Source organism: Bufo gargarizans, chromosome 1 (assembly GCF_014858855.1).
Source record: "Bufo gargarizans isolate SCDJY-AF-19 chromosome 1, ASM1485885v1, whole genome shotgun sequence".
NCBI classification, from domain to species: domain Eukaryota; kingdom Metazoa; phylum Chordata; class Amphibia; order Anura; family Bufonidae; genus Bufo; species Bufo gargarizans.
This window is the reverse complement of record NC_058080.1, coordinates 218,786,387-218,792,386: the sequence shown is the minus strand read 5'-3', so window position 1 is coordinate 218,792,386 and position 6,000 is coordinate 218,786,387.

Here is a 6,000-nt window from a genome sequence, read left to right as displayed (position 1 = left end):
CATGATGCCTAGCTGCCCAGATTACATCACAAATAAATAGACTTACCCTCTTCTGGTCCATCCGTCCCACGTTGTCGCACAGCTCCTCCTCCTGATTTTCGGGGGACTCATTCTAAAGAAAAGTCTACCCCCATGCGAGGCCCTCGTTTTGAGGCCTCCAGCATGCATATGGGAGTCGCCATCTTCTTCTGGCCGTTATGACGCGCACTTCCGGTCTCGTGACCCGCACTTCCGGTCACGAGGTCTGCCACGTCAGGAGCCGCCACTGAGCCCAGAGCTCCTCGGAGGGAGAAGCGGCGTCAGCAATCCCGATACCGTGGCTTGGGGGATGGAATCCAGGTACTGGGAAAGGCTAGGGGACCCTTTCCCAGAGGGGTGCTAGCATGGGCCCCGAATGAGAACTGAAGAGGAGAGGTGAGAACACTCCGACCAGCCTCGGCCCCATCCATAAGTTCGGCGTAGTCCCAGCAGGGACCCGCTCTGCTCCTATCGCCCGTAGGGACAGGAAGAACACTGGAGAGGGGGGTGGGGAGGGGCCTTTTAACCTCTCTTGCTTCCTGTCCCTACAGGGGTCAATGAGGACATCCTCCAGTGGGTGCTGTCATGGAGGGATGTCCTGGAAAAGGGAATTTAAGAGGGGCCTGGATGTATTTCTGGAGCGTAATAATATTACAGGTTATAGCTACTAGAGAGGGGTCATTGATCCAGGGAGTTATTCTGATTGCCTGATTGGAATCGGGAAGGAATTTTTTATTCCCCTAAAGTGGGGAAAATTGGCTTCTACCTCATATTTTTTTTTTTGCCTTCCTCTGGATCAACTTGCAGGATGACAGGCCGAACTGGATGGACAAATGTCTTTTCGGCCTTATGTACTATATTACTATGTTAGATATGTAGGCTGCGCAAATGTAAAATAAAAGATATAGCTTGTGTCACTATCAGAAGCGGCACTAACAATTGCACGCAATTTAGCGCAGGTTGCGCTAATAATTATATTGCTGCCAAATACAACAATAGTCCTTAACCACTTAAGGACCACAGGTTTATACCCCCCTAGTGACCAGGCCCTTTTTTACAAATCGGCACTCCACAACTTTAGCGGTTTATTGCTCGGTCATGCAACTTACCACCCAAATGAATTTTACCTCCTTTTCTTCTCACTAATAGAGCTTTCATTTGGTGGTATTTCATTGCCGCTGACATTTTTACTTTTTTTGTTATTAATCGAAATTTAACGATTTTTTTGCAAAAAAATGACATTTTTCACTTTCAGCTGTAAAATTTTGCAAAAAAAACCACATCCATATATACATTTTTCGCCAAATTTATTGTTCTACATGTCTTTGATAAAAAAAAAATGTTTGGGCAAAAAAAAAATGGTTTGGGTAAAAGTTATAGCATTTGCAAACTATGGTACAAAAATGTGAATTTCCGCTTTTTGAAACAGCTCTGACTTTCTGAGCACCTGTCATGATTCCTGAGGTTCTACAATGCCCAAACAGTAGAAAACCCCCACAAATGACCCCATTTCGGAAAGTAGACACCCTAAGGTATTCGCTGATGGGCATAGTGAGTTCATAGAACTTTTTATTTTTTGTCACAAGTTAGCGGAAAATGATGAGGATTTTATTTTTTTTATTTTTTCTTACAAAGTCTCATATTCCACTAACTTGCGACAAAAAATAAAAAATTCTAAAAACTTGCCATGCCCCTCACGGAATACCTTGGGGTGCCTTCTTTCCAAAATGGGGTCACTTGTGGGGTAGTTATACTGCCCTGGCAATTTAGGGGCCCAAATGTGTGAGAAGAACTTTGCAATCAAAATGTGTAAAAAATGACCGGTGAAATCCAAAAGGTGCACTTTGGAATATGTGCCCCTTTGCCCACCTTGGCAGCAAAAAAGTGTGACACATCTGGTATCGCCGTACTCAGGAGAAGTTGGGGAATGTGTTTTGGGGTGTCATTTTACATATACCCATGCTGGGTGAGAAAAATATCTTGGTCAAATGCCAACTTTGTATAAAAAAATGGGAAAAGTTGTCTTTTGCCAAGATATTTCTCTCACCCAGCATGGGTATATGTAAAATGACACCCCAAAACACATTCCCCAACTTCTCCTGAGTACGGCGATACCAGATGTGTCACACTTTTTTGCTGCCAAGGTGGGCAAAGGGGCACATATTCCAAAGTGCACCTTTCAGATTTTGCAGGCCATTTTTTACACATTTTGATTGCAAAGTTCTTCTCACACATTTGGGCCCCTAAATTGCCAGGGCAGTATAACTACCCCACAAGTGACCCCATTTTGGAAAGAAGACACCCCAAGGTATTCCGTGAGGGGCATGGCGAGTTCCTCGAATTTTTTATTTCTTGTCACAAGTTAGCGGAAAATGATGATTTTTTTTTTTTTATCTTTTTTCCTTACAAAGTCTCATATTCCACTAACTTGCGACAAAAAATAAAAAATTCTAGGAACTCGCCATGCCCCTCACGGAATACCTTGGGGTGTCTTCTTTCCAAAATGGGGTCACTTGTGGCGTAGTTATACTGCCCTGGCAATTTAGGGGCCCAAATGTGTGAGAAGAACTTTGCAATCAAAATCTGTAGAAAATGACCGGTGAAATCCGAAAGGTGCACTTTGGAATATGTGCCCCTTTGCCCACCTTGGCATCAAAAAAGCGTCACACATCTGGTATCGCCGTACTCAGGAGAAGTTGGGGAATGTGTTTTGGGGTGTCATTTTACATATACCCATGCTGGGTGAGAGAAATATCTTGGCAAAAGACAACTTTTCCAATTTTTTTATACAAAGTTGGCATTTGACCAAGATATTTTTCTCACCCAGCATGGGTATATGTAAAATGACACCCCAAAACACATTGCCCAACTTCTCCTGAGTACGGCGATACCAGATGTGTCACACTTTTTTGCTGCCAAGGTGGGCAAAGGGGCACATATTCCAAAGTGCACCTTTCGGATTTTGCAGGGCATTTTTTACACATTTTGATTGCAAGGTACTTCTCACACATTTGGGCCCCTAAATTGCCAGGGCAGTATAACTACCCCACAAGTGACCCCATTTTGGAAAGAAGACACCCCAAGGTATTCCGTGAGGGGCATGGCGAGTTCCTAGAATTTTTTATTTTTTGTCGCAAGTTAGTGGAATATGAGACTTTGTAAGGAAAAAAGAAAAAAAAAGAAAAATCATCATTTTCCGCTAAATTGTGACAAAAAATAAAAAATTCTAGGAACTCGCCGTGCCCCCCACGGAATACCTTGGGGTGTCTTCTTTCCAAAATGGTTGTCACTTGTGGCGTAGTTATACTGCCCTGGCAATTTAGGGGCCCAAATGTGTAAGAAGTACCTTGAAATCAAAATGTGTAAAAAATGGCCTGCGAAATCCGAAAGGTGCCCCTTTGCCCACCTTGGCTGCAAAAAAGTGTGACACATCTGGTATCGCCGTACTCAGGAGAAGTTGGGGAATGTGTTTTGGGGTGTCATTTTACATATACCCATGCTGGGTGAGAGAAATATCTTGGCAAAAGACAACTTTTCCCATTTTTTTATACAAAGTTGGCATTTGACCAAGATATTTCTCTCACCCAGCATGGGTATATGTAAAATGACACCCCAAAACACATTCCCCAACTTCTCCTGAGTACGGCGATACCAGATGTGTCACACTTTTTTGCAGCCTAGATGCGCAAAGGGGCCCAAATTCCTTTTAGGAGGGCATTTTTAGACATTTGGATCCCAGACTTCTTCTCACACTTTCGGGCCCCTAAAAAGCCAGGGCAGTATAAATACCCCACATGTGACCCCACTTTGGAAAGAAGACACCCCAAGGTATCCAATGAGGGGCCTGGCGAGTTCCTAGAATTTTTTTTTTTTTTGCATAAGTTAGCGGATATTGATTTTTTTTGTTTTTTTTCTCACAAAGTCTCACTTTCCGCTAACTTAGGACAAAAATTTCAATCTTTCATGGACTCAATATGCCCCTCACGGAATACCTTGGGGTGTCTTCTTTCCGAAATGGGGTCACATGTGGGGTATTTATACTGCCCTGGCTTTTTAGGGGCCCTAAAGCGTGAGAAGTCTGGAATATAAATGTCTAAAAATGTTTACGCATTTGGATTCCGTGAGGGGTATGGTGAGTTCATGTGAGATTTTATTTTTTGACACAAGTTAGTGGAATATGAGACTTTGTAAGAAAAAACAAAAACAAAAACAAACAAAAAATGTCTGCTAACTTGTGCCAAAAAAAATGGCTGAATGGAGCCTTACCAGGGGGGGGTGATCAATGACAGGGGGGGTGATCAATGACAGGGGGGTGATCACCCATATAGACTCCCTGATCACCCCCCTGTCATTGATCACCCCCCCTGTAAGGCTTCATTCAGACGTCCGCATGATTTTTACGGATCCATGGATACATGGATCGGATCCACAGAACGCATGCGGACGTCTGAATGGAGCCTTACAGGGGGGTTATCAATGACAGGGGGTGATCAGGGTAATCAGGGTGATCACCCGCCTGTCACTGATCACCCCCCCTGTAAGGCTCCATTCAGACATCCGCATGATTTTTTACGGATCCATGGATACATGGATCGGATCCACAAAACGCATGCGGACGTCTGAATGGAGCCTTACAGGGGGGTTATCAATGACAGGGGGTGATCAGGGTAATCACCCCCCTGTCACTGATCACCCCCCCTGTAAGGCTCCATTCAGACATCCGCATGATTTTTTACGGATCCATGGATACATGGATCGGATCCACAAAACGCATGCGGACGTCTGAATGGAGCCTTACAGGGGGGTTATCAATGACAGGGGGTGATCAGGGTAATCACCCCCCTGTCACTGATCACCCCCCCTGTAAGGCTCCATTCAGACATCCGCATGATTTTTTACGGATCCATGGATACATGGATCGGATCCACAAAACGCATGCGGACGTCTGAATGGAGCCTTACAGGGGGGTTATCAATGACAGGGGGTGATCAGGGTAATCACCCCCCTGTCACTGATCACCCCCCCTGTAAGGCTCCATTCAGACATCCGCATGATTTTTTACGGATCCATGGATACATGGATCGGATCCACAGAACACATGCGGACGTCTGAATGGAGCCTTACAGGGGGGTTATCAATGACAGGGGGTGATCAGGTTGATCACCCCCCTGTCACTGATCACCCCCCCTGTAAGGCTCCATTCAGACGTCTGCATAATTTTTACGGATCCATGGATACATGGATCGGATCCGTAAAAATCATGCGGATGTCTGAATGGAGCCTGACAGGGGGGTGATCAATGACAGGGGGGTGATCAATGACAGGGGGGTGATCAATGACAGGGGGTGATCAGGGAGTGTATATGGGTGATCACCCGCCTGTCATTGATCACCCCCCTGTAAGGCTCCATTCAGACGTCCGCATGATTTTTACGGATCCATGGATACATGGATCGGATCCGTAAAAATCATGCGGACGTCTGAATGGAGCCTGACAGGGCGGTGATCAATGACAGGGGGGTGATCAGGGAGTGTATATGGGTGATCACCCGCCTGTCATTGATCACCCCCCTGTAAGGCTCCATTCAGACGTCCGCATGATTTTTACGGATCCATGGATACATGGATCGGATCCGTAAAAATCATGCGGACGTCTGAATGGAGCCTGACAGGGCGGTGATCAATGACAGGGGGTGATCAGGGAGTGTATATGGGTGATCACCCACCTGTCATTGATCACCCCCCTGTAAGGCTCCATTCAGACGTCCGTATGCTTTTTGCGGATCCGATCCATGTATCCGTGGATCCGTAAAAATCATACGGACGTCTGAACGGAGCCTGACAGGGGGGTGATCAATGACAGGGCGGTGATCAATGACAGGGGGGTGATCAGGGAGTTTATATGGGGTGATCATGGGTGATCAGGGGTTTATAAGGGGTTAATAAGTGACGGGGGGGGGGGTGTAGTGTAGTGTAGTGTTTG